This window comes from Bactrocera dorsalis, chromosome 4 (genome assembly GCF_023373825.1).
Source record: "Bactrocera dorsalis isolate Fly_Bdor chromosome 4, ASM2337382v1, whole genome shotgun sequence".
Classification (NCBI taxonomy): domain Eukaryota; kingdom Metazoa; phylum Arthropoda; class Insecta; order Diptera; family Tephritidae; genus Bactrocera; species Bactrocera dorsalis.
Genome location: NC_064306.1, coordinates 48,640,888 through 48,658,254, shown reverse-complemented (window position 1 = coordinate 48,658,254; position 17,367 = coordinate 48,640,888). Strand labels below are relative to the sequence as shown.

At 34.8% G+C, this 17,367-nt stretch overlaps 1 protein-coding gene across 2 annotated transcripts in view; it reads left to right on the top strand.

Annotated features, from left to right (window-relative positions):
* Window positions 1–17,367, top strand: part of LOC105223586 (uncharacterized) — a 397,941-nt gene that overhangs the window by 240,240 nt on the left and 140,334 nt on the right. For both annotated transcript variants that reach the window (XM_049454378.1, XM_049454377.1), the window contains exon 3: window positions 3,948–4,042. The gene's annotated coding sequence lies outside the window, so the exon portion shown is untranslated. The remainder of the gene's footprint in view (window positions 1–3,947; window positions 4,043–17,367) is intronic.

Below are 17,367 nucleotides of genomic sequence, written 5' to 3'. Positions count from 1 at the left end.
TTAGCATCATTTTGTTCTGGAATCTTTTTGGGCTCACCTTTCTAGTTGTGGGGTCAAAATCGCTCAAAACAAAGAAGTTAATGTTTTTAGGAAAATTGTTTTCCTAGTGAGATTTCCTTACGGTCAGGGCACGACAGAAGTAACATTTTGAATAAAAATTGTTTTTTTTTTATAATTTGATAAAGAGTCCAAGGAGTGGCCCTCACCGGTGTCTTCGTTCCTCTGCACACTAAAACTATCTGTAACACTTTATGCCATTCCACATATAGTATAGCACACGTCAGTATGGTAGGTGAATGGCTGATATGTGCAGGGGTCCAAATAGGGTCGCGATAAAATTTTCTGCTGTCCGAAAAACGTTGACCACTGCTCACAGAAGAAACTCATGGCGGATCTTTTTCCGCTCACATATCGACAAGGGATATTTGGACAAGGAGAAGTCGCTAGCAGTCTGCTCTAATGAGATTTTCAATAGGCTAAGCCTTAGGCAACCGAGCCGTATTCTTTCTCAAACGGAAGGCTACTATTAGCAATAAACTTGCTCTTACTGCTCTTAAGTGCAAATAGAGGATATTACGGTTCGTCGAGCTCCCATGCAGAGCTAGTCAAGGAGCGTCAAACTTCACTCTCCATAGCTCAAGCTACGCCATTTTCATACTCGTTTGGGTGCCCGACCGTAGCGAAATCGCTGAAAATTGCATGAACTAGCCAAGAATCTTACCACGCTCATATCGGCATGGAAACTGGATCTCCATTGCCAATTTGCGTTCTAACAATGGACCTGTGTATAGAAAAAATGGGGTGGAAAATTACTCACTTTCTCCTCCATCTGATATTAGATGCCTTAATAAATTTCTAAATAGCCAAAAGGGCTTTGTCGATTTATGTGAGTTTTTATGATCTAAGTATTTTATAGGAATTTTCGGTATTAGAGCGGACTGGCTGTAAGCTGTCCAAGTGAGATATCTGTTAGGAGAGACCTTTAACATAATCTTACCTGATATTTCTGATTATCTATAATTTTAAAAATACCATACTCAATATTTATTTTATTTCCTAAAAAAAAAAAAAGAAAAAACTGTAAACTGGATTTTGGCGGATATTTTTACCAAAAAATAAAATTTTTAGTGAAAATTTCACAACGTTTTATTTTTAAATAGTTGTGGTCGAAAAAGAGTACTTCGTCCAATTCCTTCAGAATTATATTTTAACGACCTGTGTAAAATTTCATGAAGATCGTTTGAAAAGTTCTCGAGAAATCGACTTCAAAAACACAGCTTGAAGAAAAACGCGTTTAAAGACGGCGTACTTAGTCGTCTCGAGCGCACAAGTTCTCTTGGTTGTATCTTCGAAACTATTACTCGGATCAACTTGAAAGTTTAGGATAAAATGCTATAGGTGTTGGCGTTCGATTTTTTCAAACCCGTAAAGCCACGTAACCCTATTGAAGACCTATTTTAACGATAGGAACGTTTCCTTCGTTTGCCTTGTTTCTAGATAAAAAGACTCTAAAAAGCATTTGCCATTGACGTTCTGTTCTCAGCCACCCAAAACACAAAATCGTTATTAAAGCTTTGTTACTTACCATCCACCTTCAGGCTAATATCAATAATACCAACTTTTATTTACTCAAAAAATTAAATGCTTTAACAACTAGCAAGCTCATATTGCAGTTACTTATAGTATAAATAAATAAAACGGCAAGTTTCCCTTTCATTTCGTAAGTATTTATTTCCCTGCCTCATTGTAAGTATAAAATGAGCATTTTCTGTCTCCATACATTAGGGTGAAAAATGCCTACTTGAAGCAGCGGAAAGTTCAAGTTAGTTGCCGTTTCGCCTCAGGGCATTATTTTAAAGCGGCCATAACCCAATTGCTTAACACACAAATACAAATACATATATACTCGCATATACATATAATTATATAAAAGCTATTTACGATATATAGGAAAAGCAGCCTTGAGCTGCGCGAATGCCACTTCGAGGACACTCGCTTGCTGCCTTCCTTACTTTTCGTTTAAGCACACTCACAATCTCATGTATGTACATACACACATACAACGGAGCTTAATACCCCTGGGTATATAAAGAAATAAACAAATAATCATCATTGTGCTTGTACAAACACGTTAACAAAATCCTAGCCAAACAAATACAAGTTAATTAAGTTTACTTGAAGATTGTTGTCATTGCCTGAGAGGCAATTCCAATTGCGTATTTTTGTTTTGGGCTCACACAGGACGTGCACGCCCATATAAATGCAATTATATAAAATTTTTATATAGATAATGTAGGTATATAAGACGGTTAAAATAGGCTTTAAAGTGATAAAAACAAAACACAGTTTAGACAAGGGACAAATGATTTTAACATCGTGATGATGCTGATTATTTTTCAGTTAAAAGTGCTAGCAATTTTGAAAATATACAAATGTATAGTATATATTAATTTTATTCCCTAAATAAGGAATATTATTGCCAGGAAGTTGATAACACCCAGAAGGAAACATTTAGGGTCTACGATGTACATATAGCTATGAGCAAAAAATAGTAAGACATTGTTCATAATCTTAAAATACTTAATTTATTCTTCAAAATTTATGTCGTGCCCATTTCCTTTGGCCCTTATACACTTATGCCAAGAGTTGTTGGGCCATAATTCACTTGAAATTATTCGTTAACAGAGGCCTAAACGAAAGTATTCGTTAACAGAGGCCTAAACGACGCCTAACACTCGAATAGTTTTACTTGTTGACAGTGTGGGCGGTCGAAAGGAATTTGGAGAACACTCCACCTTGATAATCGAAGAAAACTGTCAACATAATCTTGGTTTTTGACCTACTATCACGTTGTTTTTTCGGCTTCGGCTCACCCTTGCCACGGTATTCGGCCGAATAATTGTCTGCTTACCTTTAGTTTCGTTGAAAAATCTCCAGGACTTTTCTTGATTTTGTGCTTTAAAGATATTAGATACGGGCCACGCCTACCTTTCGAATATTTTCAAACTGCCTTAGAACCTCTCCTAGCCTGATCACCAGCACTAAATTACATTTTGTAGGAAATTATTTCTTCAACCTAAATATTTTGACATAAATCGTACATATGATCTCGTTTAATTGTTGCACACAACCGTTAGGTTGAAAAAATAATGATGCTCTGGGGAACATTATGCGATTTAAAAATTTTCGAGTTGCTGAAATGTAGCAAACTGTAAAATTATGTCTAAGTAGTTTTCCAAGAAAAGCCAGAAGTAGCGCTACTGCTAGTGGGAGTTATAAGAGGTTGAACAGATAATTTTTTCAATATTAAGCACAAACTTTAATAAATGAAACACAACACTACCGTCTTATTGGTTTATTACTGAAAAACTGAAAAAAATATTCTTAGCACCTTCTAGTAGATCAATATTTAGAATTAGCTTTGCTTTTCATACTTCAAAGTTCTTCTTCTTTACTGGCGTAGACACCGCTTACGCGATTATAGTCGAGTTAACAACAGCGCGCCAAGCGTGTCTTCTTTTCGCTACGTGGCGCCAATTGGAGATTCCAGGCGAAACCCAGTCTGTCTTCACCAGGTCTTCAAAGCTGGCTTTCTTTTGAAATCGCCATGTCATTGACTTCAAAACGTATGACTCTTCCCTTGATATCCAATTACTTAACCAACTGGCATTACCTTACGTTAAGTTAATTTAAGTTATTAAATAAAGCTGACGAGAATTGCAGATTAATTTTCACGACGAAAGAAATATCACTATACTAACATATAGTACGAAGAGAGTGTGAGAGAGTTTGGATTCAACTTCAACTTGATTATACTTGAAGCTGGTTTTTAATTCATATTTTCAATATTTTTATAAAAAATTTTAGTAACTAGAACTATAAGAAGTATTTTTGGTATTCTAAACAAGCGTTAATAAATTTACCTTTCCATTTTTGAACTTTTACAGATTTCTCGCATCCTTCAGTAATACCAAAAGTGACTAAGAATTTAGTGAAAATAAAATAAAATAATTTATCTACGGAAACAGCTTTGAGAGTAAAGGTAAGTCGTAAACTGGACTCCTCTAATTTAGCAGATACATATTTTTCTTATTACGCTTAATTATGTGTAATAAATTTATTTTATGTTTACCTGTTGTTATTGTTGTTGCACCATTACCCATTTGCCAGTTGTAAAAGTGCGAGTTCTTCGCCAACTTTCACCTAGTCGTCGTAGAAGGATTGCTGCTCTTCGCCGTGTCTAATTTTCTTTATTTTTTGCAACTTTCTTGGTTCATTATCTCCTGCCTTTGTGTCTTACCGTGTCTTACTGTGACTTTTTATGTTTATTTCAAGTTTTATAAGGCGCATATTGTGCGCTTTTTACTGGCCAAACAGCTTGTTGTAAGGCTCAAGCGAGTTCGTTAGCAAATTTCATATACACACCCATACCAGTGTGAGTGCTCCTTTATAATAAAAAGAGGCTGCTTGCGCTATTTGTCATACTTGCCTGCATTGTTGTCGTTACTGTTGCTTGGTGTTTGTTGTTGCTGGGTTGCCATGCACATAAATTAACTTGAATTGCTGGCGCCCATTAACGTAACGACCCATGCAACCTACAGCTTTCACGCTGGACTAACATATATGTTGGTGTATGTGCGGCTGTATATACTCTATATAAAATGTTCGTTTACCAGAAATAAGACTTCAGTAAGAGCATTCCAAACGCTAGCTAGGCTTATAAACAACAATAAGGGCTGCTAAGTGCGAATATGACGGACGTCTAAAGACATGTGTTGAGTGTGGGAAAATAAATCTCTCTCGCTTGATTTATATTTGATTTATTTTGTTTTAATGAAGGGAATGAGTGAAATTTGTACAACATGGAACTATGTACATACTTATATCTTCTGTTACCAAAATTGTTACTCTAACCGAAGCTTGTGCTAAACATCTACGATATTCGTACTTCTTATGGGTATCAGTAGATCCATTCTATATAAGATCTGCCTTATCTGCAGGTTAAAACAGCAAAATTCAACTCACTTGTCAACTATTTGCATTATTGATGGGTCACAGCCGAAGTAAAAAAGGTTATAAAAGAACATTCATATCACTAGCTGATATTAGATGATTTTGAACTAAAACCCATAACAAGCTGTTGAAACATATGCAAGGATAAAATCTGTTGTGATAAGTCTACTAGTATTAACCTCCCTGTCATTGTAAGTTAAACTAGATAAGATCGCGACGATTAGGTTCCTATTTCTTCATCATTATTTTCATCATATCATCACCTATAACAAAAAGTCTGCAACAAGAAGAGAAACCTGGAATCTTAGTTTTTCATAAGTAACTATTAATTTCCTTTCCACTTACAGCGGTAATCAGATGTTTCGATTTCTTTGATGAAGCGTTACATATTTTGTCATTTCTAAGGCCTATTCCATCAAATATGTTCTTCAAACGTCTCAATGCGTCTTCGAAGTGTATTACAGCTTTTTCGGCTGCGGTTTTTCTCAATTCTGCTTTTATTTAACATCCCAGGGCATTTAGGGTGTAAAACATACTGGGTCCGTTCAGAAAAGGCGAGGGATACGATAATTTAGTCTACGGCCGACAGTATATAAATGCAACGATATAATAAAGAAATATTTTTGTATGGAGAACATACTCAGATATGTTATGTCTCTGAAGATCTCTGAAGGTTTCTGAAAATAGTAAAATTTATAATTGATATCATAAGGTCAATACAAAATTTTCAGACTCTAACTACTTTTGAGGAAAATAATTAATGGCAAAGCGAGTAAGATTATTTGACATACCAGTACTGAATCTAAACTTTATGAAAAATCTACTTAAAACTTTGATTGTGTTTATTTTGTTTCCAATAAGATTTTGGCCAACATTGAGTAAATTTTGTTGGTGCTTTGACCCTTCCTTCACCTTAACTCTATTATATACACTTAATGACGTATACAACTACCAACAAAGCTGACCTTTTCGAACAAAATAGAAACTCCCAATATAAAAAAATTAAGATGATATTTTGTGCAAAAAAAATATTAGGAAGCCACTCAAAAAGTAATTCAAGTTGCCTTATTAAATATTCTTGGTAATAAATAATGATGCAATAATACCTTCCTTTATATAATACAAACTCAACGCAAGCCAAGCTCCTACATTCCTATGAAGACGCTCGCAATAATTCATTAGTTAACGGCAATACCCTATTTTTATTTCTTCTAGCTCCTCCTATTGAGACGCTAGCCTACCTATTTGGCTGTTACCGAGCCAACTAACGACGCCTTGAGGGCATGTAAATTTAACCCTTTCACAAAAAGGTCCGCCCCTTGCTGATTTAGTATGTTCCATATATAATATAATGCTCGCTCTAAATTAATCATTTGCTTTGTCGTTTAAAATTTTAATTGTAATATATTTACACAAAATATTTAAGTACAAAGCGATGTTGTCCTTTTAGCACGAAACATATATATGAATAGTAATTATTATATTTTCACAGGTGTGTGTGTTGCTACAGGTGCACAGTGTTCGTTTCAGTAACCCGCAGGTGACGCCGGTGGCCCGCAAGGGGACACATACGAGTATAACCTTTTACGCTTCGGGTCACAATTTGACTACACCGAAACAACGGTATTTATGTACTTGCAAATAGGTGTGTTCAAATATGTGTGTGTATGGTTGTTAGCGCTGAATTGGCATACTTTTGGAATACCAAATTTAAGTTAACCTTATAATTTTGCATGTGAGGGTGGTTCTTAAATGTGAGGTGGAAAATATTAAATGAAATTTTTTAATAAATAACCCTTCTTTAATTGCAGAAAAAGGAACATTTTTATTTTATTATGCTCAGAAATTAAAAATTTTTATTAATTTGTAACTAATTTTTTAACTCCAAAAGTATTTAGTCCAAAAATTCATACCAAACTCGCTAAGATACTGCCCACACAATGACTCAAACTTGACTTACCTATAAAAGTACTAATTCAGAGTATTAAATGAAAATAGCTAAGTTTATGCTTCTTTATAGGACTATCTAAAGCTCATCCTAACTGCCTCCGAATCGTTTAAAAATATTTTTCCAAACTTACCTAAATGTATATGGGACTCTTGAGCTACCAGTTGAGGTGCTACTGAGTCGAGGTATTGCAAAATATCGCTTTTTATATCTTTAAGTACTACCTTAAAGTGAGCACTTGTACGAAAGTTGTATATTAGCAGAACAAGTGGAAATCAGTGGAGCTACAAGTAAAACATAAAGCGAGTCAGTAGTCGAAATTGAATGCACTGAAGCAAATAAGCAATCAACTGAGATTCGTTGATAAAAGGGTAATGTGGAAAAACGCTCAAACACACACACAAACACATACCACACATGTATTTCATATGACCTTAGTGTAGACTTAGAGGTAGCAACTATTACATATTCATTTGGTTTGCACACTCAAATTATACTTTTTCCCAACCAAGCGAGTAAAGTACACAAATGCAAATGTACAAGTAGTAGTAAGCTGGTAATTTCGAAACTTTTTTCTTTTTTCTAGAGAAAAGCACCTTTGGCGCACACCTATGAAACTTGGTATTATTTACATATATGTACATAAGCAGAAGCATATAGCTATGTTCGTACATATATCTATCTATTCATGTTCATATGTATATGAAAATGAATTTATGTATCTGTGTGTATATGTCTATTTACATGCTTCAAGGATTTGTTTTGTAAAACCCAAAATGCTGTTGTCGCATTTGAAGTGGGTCAGCCCAATCTATGTGTGTGTGCTCACTTGTTCTCGTTTAATGCAAATCCATTTCAAGTGGCAAACTTTGCTTGTGAATTCCTGTTTCGATTGTCCGAGCAACTATAAATAAATTGAAAATAGAATTTTAGCATTAAATTGTTGTTGTTAATGTTTTTAAATGAATACGTCTATATATATAGAAGATATTATTTGAACAGTCTCAGCCTACCATAGCAAAACACACTTTTTTGGCATTTTTTTTTTTTATTTATTCAAGATAATTTTCTTCAAGGGTGACGCACTTATCATAGTGACACTCCAATCCTTCGATACCATTTTTGTTGTACGATTTGTCCCTTTCTTCGAAATAAACCACTTCTGCATTCGACGAAAATTTCTTCCAAGTGAGTATCCTTTTAAGATCTGAGAACATAAAATAGTCGCTGAGAGCCAGATCTAGAGAATAAGGTGAAGGGGGAAGCAATTCGAAGCAAAATTCATGGATTTATTCTTTCACTGACATGTGACACAGTGTACTCGTATCGTCTTAGTGATTTAATTCCGTATTTTTCTTCAAATGCGGCCATCAGCTTATCATGTGCAGTCACACGCCTGACCGTCGATGGGATTTAGGAGTGAAATGGAAGACCCAAGATTCACATATTCCATATTCGTCAATGATATGATGTACACCTTCACTTTATATCTTTAAAGGTTAGATATGGTCATCCAATATTATTTTGTGGTTAGTTTATATGGTTGATCAAAGATCGTACGTGGACTGCTATATGTAGTCCTTTGTGTGGCCATAGAAAGGAGCTCACAAATTATCAAAAACGCTTACTAGCCAGTAAAAAATTTGCACATGCGTTTAATTTCCATTTCCGTCAGCTCGATCTTCCAAACACGGTACAGTCAAGGAGGAATTTTTGAGTTGTCTCCATCTTATATTTTCCTATACAGTGTCTGCAGATGGCATCTGGTAGGATTCTCAGCCTTAATGCATGGATTAAAAGCAATGGTCCGTTAGAAGCCGCAAAACTAGGGAGAGGCTAACCTCACTGAGAGCAAGGTAGTTAGTAGATTTCTTGCGATCGATCTTGGGCCAAAAGGCTTTTGCGACAGTGGATGTATGTACCGATGGCTGGCTAAGCTTCCACGAACCCCAGTTATCTAATAGTAGAACATAAGAGGGGACGGAAGCACCAACCGTCTCCCATTCTACGGAAAGTATTTCCAGAGTGCCTTTTCTTGCTAGATCATCAGCTTTACAGTTTCCTGCGATTCCTCTGTGGCCTGGCACCCATACCAGTTTTATCACAAGACAGTATTGCTATTGATAGCGAGCTTAGGCACTGAATTTACTTATAGTAGCGACATCTATGCGTTAGGCCGGGAAGGTGTTATATATTAATTTGTGATAGAGGTTTGATTAGATATGAGATTTGTGCAACTGAGCTTCCTTCTCCTACCTTCATTTATCGAGTTGATCTGTATTTCTTGCAAGAAGGTAAATAACAATATCTTTAGTTAGTCCGGGTTGTTAAGTTGTGTTTTTTATATAGAAAGTAAGGTAAGGTTAGTCTTGAGAGAACATTGATAAGGTTATTTGCTAAGATCACTCGGCGAAGTGCTGCAAGTTTGAATAAGTAAGATATAAGTAGCGATTGTAGTACATGAAACTAAAAAAGGTGTAAAATTTGTGATAGCATCTGTGAAATAAAGATTCCATAATTTTAATAAATTTCATATAAATTTCTACGCCAGTCTTTTGTTATGAGATACAGGCTTAATGAGCACGAAAGATTAGTTTCCTAGACCAAGCAATTTCACACCCTTCGGTGATCACACACACCTTCAGTGATATATAAAACCATATTCAGGATGATATTAGTTGAAGACCGAAACTGAACTCCATCTGGTATCGCAAAGGACCAAAACTGGTCTATGTGTTGCTCATTGGTCTATCAGATTAACATAACCTCACCTATTTGGTGCAAAATGTCGGCTATGCTGGAAAGAGTAGTACGGTATTAAATCAAAAGAATAAACGAAGTTTTAGAGAACATTTTTTGAAATAAAATTTTTTTATTTTTATACATCAAAGTACATTATAAATGATACCGGATTATACCATCGACTAAGAGGACTCACTATTCACCTAAGTGAATATATATTTTCCTGAAACTTTTATAAGTGCCTATTACTAAAATCCATCAAACTAAACTAGTTGAGAACTACATATTTCTATTTTCATTAAATTCCCCTATTATTTAATTCCTGGTACCCCAGCTGTCCTTGGTCATCTCGAATATCACACATTCATAAACTCTCTTTTGTCCTACTTAAATAGTAAAAAATTTTTAAACTATAAATTTTGCATAATGAATTAGTAAAATATAAGAAGTACAATAACTTTTCGTCCACTAGCGCCAAAATAACTTTTTGCGAATTTTCTTAAATTTATCTTCTTAAACGAGTGTACGCTTTTACAAGTTCTGTCAGCGCCTTAACTCCACAGCTCCTGCCAAATATGCTGCATTCTTTGTCCAAACTTTGGGCATAGCCAATTTGTCGGCAACTCATTCCTTACACATTTAATTGGCCTAAAAAGTTGAGGCAAACTTCGGTGAAGTAATTAAGAAAAGGTGTTAAAATATGACTCGAGGTCGCAAATTTCGTATGCGGGTGGCATCACTAATGATGACGCATACACATACATACATATGTATAGGAACAATTGTATATATGCATGTATGCATGAGAATATACATATAAACTTTCGGCTGTATTTAGCTTTAAGCAATCAAATGTTGAAAGTATTGCGTTGAGGCTTCAAGACAAACATTTGAAGGCGAATCTATGCACTCATACAGATTTGCAGATGTACATACTTGTATAAGCACATTCTACATGAAGGTACGAATAGCATAAATATATCCAAAAACTTTTAGCAAATTTCTGTAAAGAAAATAAATAGTTGTTTTTGCTTAAGTTCAAATGTTAAAAAGCAGAAATTGTTCAGTTTTATGTCAATATTTTGAAACAAATTTTTTTTCCACTCTTAACAGTACGAAACGTTTCAAAACTTTGCTTAAAATATCTGTCTATCTTACAGGTATTATATTCAATGAAGATGTGTTGAATCAGAAAAATTACTCTCTGTGTTTTTGTAACTTTATGCTATATTAAGCAGTTAGGCAAAACTTTGTGCAGAATCTTCAAAAAGGGCCTTATTTTGAAAATATGTTCAAGAAAGTGGAAAAAATTAATTGCAAAACTGACTGTATTTTCATACAATGGTAGATACTGGGACAAACTATGGCATCACATTTTGCAATAAGGCCCGGACGGGAGACGGTGATTATTAGAACTCGCGATATTTGATGTTTATGCTGTATTAGTTCGTGGAGCACAAACAATGGTTTGCTCGCTTCCGTTCTGGAAATTTTTATGTTAAAAATGAACCTCGCATCTGTGGAGTTATCGTTGAAAAAGTCGATAAAATTATGGAAGATTGATTATGACCGTCACATAAGTAGCCATGACATCTAAGGAACTTAGCATTCATCATCAAATGGTTTTTAAGTATTTAAAAAATGCTGGCTATAAAAAGAATCTCGTTGTTTGAGTACCACATGAATTGTCTATGAAAAATTTAATGAACCGAGTTAACATCTGCAATTTTTTGCTGTAACGAAATAAAATCGAACCATATCTGAAACAAATGGTTACAGGAAACGAAAAGTGGATCAAATACGACAGTAATGTGTGAAAAAGATCATGGTCCAAACGTGGTGAAGCTCAAAAAATGGTCGCAAGGCCAGGATTGACGCCTCGAAAGGTTGTCTGAGTACTTGGTGTGATTGGAAAGGAATCATTCGTTATGAGCTGCTCCAGCCTGGTCGAATGATTGATTCTAACAACTGATGAGACTGAAGCAAGCAATCGAAAAAAGTAGCCTGAACTGTTCAACACAATGGGCTTCGTCTTCCATCAGGACAACGCTTAACCACACATATCTTTGATGACTCGGCAAAAACTGGGTCAGAGCTTGGCTGCGAAGTTTTGATGGATCCATCATATAGCCCTGACCTTGCACCATCAATCCACCATTAGTTTCGGTCAATGCAGAACTCCCTTAATGGAGCAAAGTTGGCTTCAACAGAAGCCTGTAAAAATTACTGGTCACAGTTTTTCGCCGATTAACCAGAAAAATTTCACACTGATGAAACAAGGTTTCTAGCGAAAAAATACCAAAAAGCGGTCAACCAAAATGGGACATATTTGGTTCATTCGAGTACATTAGTAATATAAAAAAATAAGTTGAAAATTGGTTAGAAATACGAAAGGACTTTTTACCCAGGCTACCCAATACTTTATATGTAAAAGATTTAGAAAAGGTCGCATATAGTAAACGGTGTATCTAATATTGTACACACTAATGGTTAAAAAATGTTCTTCTTCTTGTATGTGATTCTAATAATTGATGTAGTTCCAAATATAATTTCAAAATTATTCCAGATATTGTCAATAATTCGTGTAAAATTTCCTAGATTAAAACATCGATCGAACAAACCATTTAACTGTCTTATCCTTCTCCAAACAAAAAAAAAACATTAAAATATTTTTATAAAGGTACTCATTTACACCTATTCCTTGTATTTCGTTACTTCATTCATACTATATGACATGCTACAGCTCAGTAGAGACTGTTCTGATGAAATTGAGGTCATAGGACATCAAGACAGTTCAAGTTCAGTTTGTGGCTTTATAGTAAGTACATTAAGTATAGCATTAATATCTCTCGATATCTGCACCCTCTGCGATTCCAAAGCAACGAGGAATGCATACGTCTTTATTGCCATAATTATCTTAGCTTCATAGATGTGGATCTTCCCAGATCTACCAACACTGTAAAGCTCTCCTTATATAGGAATACTTATGAACAATATCAGAAATATTAAAACATTCCTTAGAAAATCATTTAAATTTTTCAAGATTTCGGAACTAAAAAGCCTCTCTTTTAGTAAATTGCAATTTACAAATCCATTTATGTTTATTAATTCCGAATTTTTTCTCAATTAATGTAATCAGCTTTACACAACAAGAGCCCCTAAGCTCTTGCAAGCCGCAAATTATTCCATCAGATTTACTCTGTCAATATTTGCGCTTTTGCGAAATTCAAAAATAAAAAAACTGTAACAAAAACAAAAAAGAACTGAAATGAACGACACCATCGCGTAACGCTTAATGGCGTTGCGCTTTCACCCGTTAAGCCGACGCATTCATAATTCAAGTAACATCAATAATAAAGCCATTAGGGCATAACGGGATTTTTGAGTTGTTGTTGTAGTGGTGGCGGCCATCCTGCTTATTCCCTTTGCTGCAGCTGACGACTGCCCCCAGCCAACCACTCATTACACTGACACACTTAACTACGCGCGTACGCACAACACAGCAAACACACACACAGGTATACAAACTCAAGTCAAAAAAGTACCAGGAACAACAACAAAAGACTTAGAGAGGACAAAAAGGCTACGAAATAGCAATAGAAAGTGCTGCGAAGAAACTGCAAGCAAAGTGCTGACATTGTAACCCGCTTCTTTGCGGTTGTGGGTATGTATGTATGTATATTTTTATGTGTGTGCATGTATATTTGTGTGTTTGCAGCGTTTCATGAGCAATGTTCGCCTGGCTGTGGCAGGTCAGGAGGTTATTGATATATTGCGCACACGGCCAACAGAACAACACACACACACACATATATATACAAACACATTTATATACAGCTACAGATTGATAGTGCGCAGTTGACTGCTTGGTGTTTGGTGGACGCGCCATTCGCTGGTCTCAGCTGTGTTGCTTGACTGACTCGCTGTTTGCTGCTTGATTGTTTGGTTGACTGCCTTCAGTTGGTTTTCATGTGTGTATGTGTGTGTGTTTGTACACTACAAGTATTTTTGCTATCTCCCTGTGCTTCACATTCAATTTTGTTGCATCTAGTCTACTATGCGTTGTTGTTGTTGTTTTTGTGCACTGGCATGACGTGACAATGTTGCCACTTTGAAATCAATTATTTCCGCTTGATCGTTTTTATTGCTATTTTTCGCCCAGCACTCGGTGCATAACGGTATATAGCGATAGCAGCAAATGCTGGCCAGTAACACTGCCCTTTCTATATACATATAAAAATGTGTGTGTGTGTGTGTATGTATGTGACCTTATGTGGTGCTTATGCAACGACGTAAGTGCATGCCTTGGGTTATTAGCACAGCTGCAGCTGACTTTTCAACCTCATATCACTCACTTCATAGCACTTTTATTTATTTAAAGAGCATATTATTTTCCCTTACACAAATGCCAGCAGTCTCACACATAAATTATTTAATTAAGCACATACTTAGCAGTTTTTTTCACCCTCTACTATGCCACATAAATTTTACATTGCGTAATAATGTGCCTGCCATAATTATCTCTCCTTGACTAGCGTTGAATTTGCTGAGGGGGGTATGGTGAAGTGATAAAATACCTGCTTAACTGATATTTATTAGCGGGTACTCAAAGTATAGAAAATGCGAAGAATTAACGTACTGCACACCTGCTCTCGCTTGGCCTTCACGGCGTATGAGTGACACGTGTCGACATTCCATAATGCTTTTAATTGCTTTAGGTCTACATATAACGTCAACTGAAATATAAAACAATGTAACATCAAAATAATCGAAATTGAGTTTCTTATTGATTAGCTGCGACTAAAATATATTACATACCTACATATGTATACTATATCTGCAAAATTTTCACTAACTGCCATCATATACTTTCTATATAACCAAGTTATAACCAAAATTCAAACATTTTTTTTTAGTAAAAATAATTTCTATTTTATATTGTTTCTTCCGCTCCTGTGAACTTATGAAAATTGTTTTATGTACTTTTACATTTTAGGGAACGATACGCTCATATATAATTATCAAATAGCTTTGCTGTATCGCAAAGAATGTAATTTATTAAAGCTCCATAAATTTTAATTATCGCCTCATTAGTCGAAATCATATCTATTACCTTGTATGCTATTATGTGAAGGTTGGAGAAGTTGAGATTTTTTCTCCATAAAAAATATTTGTATGAATTTTATTGCATTTTTATATATTTTTTCATGAAGCCATTGAAAAAGATGCTTGAGGCAGCGCTAGTATACTATATTTAAGCATATTATTAACAATAGGAGCACAAACAGATATGATAAGTTGTCGCCTGGATGGCTTGGAAGCGAGATTATAATGAAAATCATTTAACACTACTTGAATTATGTAATATAATTGTAGCCATATAATCCGTTTTTACCTGTATCTATGCTTAGCTGATATTAATGATCACAAGTTATCCAGCGAAAATATTAGCAAACATTTTTTTCAACAACTTAACATTTTTGGTGTTGAAAATAATCGATTCTTACGATTTTCGGAGCAATCAACATCGCAGTAATAAATAATTACCCAAAATTATAAACGTAGTAAATATTGAATTTATTTGCATTTAATATTCGATGGCCCTGAACAACATATTCAATTGGTGCAGCATACAAGTATTACAAGAGGTTTCTCTTGACATTTATCACTTTCCTAAACATACTTGCCATCCGGAAACTGTTTGTATTATTTTCATGGTCTGGTCTCTAGGTCTAGGTCTCTTCTTTCCACCCAAAATATAATGCATATAACATAGAGCTATGAATAAAGGTAGGTTGTGAATCTTCAAAAAGATATTTCTTTTATGAAAAGGGAAAGGCACTCCCTTCAACCATTTTTTTTACATTTACAAAATAAAATATTTTATTAGAATTATTTATTGCACAAACATTCACTATTAGCACAGAATTCTTGAAATTTTTGGAAAACCCAGTCGGACCAGTCCGGTGACCGCTCAGAGAAAAGATGCGCGCTCGTTAACAGGATAACTCTTTAAAAGCTTATTTAGAGTAAAATAATACGTTTTTTGGTAAAACTTAACTTAGAACTAGGACTAAAAAAAAATAAAATTTTTAGCAAACAATTTTACAGAAAAATAAAATTTTCAGTGAAAATTTCGCAACATTTTTTTTCAAATAGTTGTAATTGAAAAAAAAAATCCTTCTTCCAAGTCTGTATCTCAAAGATCAGTGTAAAATTTCATGAAGACCGGTTGCGTAGTTCTCGAGAAGTCTTGTTAACCGATTTTAAAACACACAGTTTAGAGAAAAACACGTTTAAAGCCGGCGCTCTTAAGCTAGCTATCCCCGAACGTACAATTTTTCAAGACTATATCTCAGAAAGTATTACTCGGTTCAACTTGAAAGTTTTGGACAATATTCTAGAGATATTTTAGAGTTTAAGCAGGCAATACAATTTTTTGAAACCCACTGACAAACTGGACGGCTTTCAGAAGAGGCTACAATATGTTTATTAGGATGAGCTGAACAAATTTTATCGAATTTATGAGTTAAAATGAAAAAAATTTTTATAGAAAAAACTTTTAAATATAAAAATTTGTGAATTAAAAAATCCCTGAGGTATTTTTCAACATTTCTCTAGACCAACCGCTCTTTGAGTGATCGACAAATTATATGGGAGCTAAAGTGAATATTTTTTTTTACAGTCAAATGTTCATACAACATTGAATGCATACTGGTCCCATTAATAACTATAGTTGGTCTGTTACTCACGGTAGGTCATGTGGCGATCATAATCACTTTGCACGATCAGTTTCGGTGCAACATCAATAATTTTCAAAGAAACAACTGTTTTTGTCGATCTTTACCAAATTCGTTTTGGAGTGAATCAAAGTCCTAGATGGAATTCACCATACTATTGATAATCACTGGGCCTTGATGGATAGAGCTTCATGGCCAAAAAATTAATTAATTTCTTCTATGCTCTCTTGATGAGTTAATCCTCGTCGAAAATTGAAAAACATAAACGTGCGAAAACGTTCCTCATTTAGTTCCTTTTTTGACCTAAACGAATACTTTAAGTTACTGTAAATAACACCAATAGCACTCTTATGTCAAAACTCTTACATCAGAAATATCAATGTTTGCGACAAAGATAAAGGTTGTCGGATACATCACTGCCAAACTCCAAACTATAGAAGACAATCTACGCAAAAAACTTTCTACAAATAGAATTCCACATAGTTTAGTTTTCTCAAAATCAATTGAATACATAACATATGAAATAAAAAACTAAGCTGAAACCAGATGTAACTAAAGGAAAGAATAAAAAAAGCAGCTTCTTCCGCCTTAAAAAGGAAAACAATTTGATAAGAGGAGATTAATCTCTAAGCAAAACTTTCTTTCGCCTTAAAAAAGGAAGAAAATTGTATGAGATAAGATTAATCTCTAAGCAAAAATCTCTAAGAAGCCCAGCGACAGCCGCTTTTCCAGAGCATGGCGCATTTAGACAACTGCTATTTGAACCTCACGGGAGCTTAGTGAACTTTTACCACACCCATTAAACTTTAACTTCAAAACTTTCTTGTACTTACATATCAATCATGCGTATCTACGTTGCTATTGGAATATTTTTCCATTGAATCACCGTGAAGTTTGCATTTGTTATATTCTCTTGGCATTTGC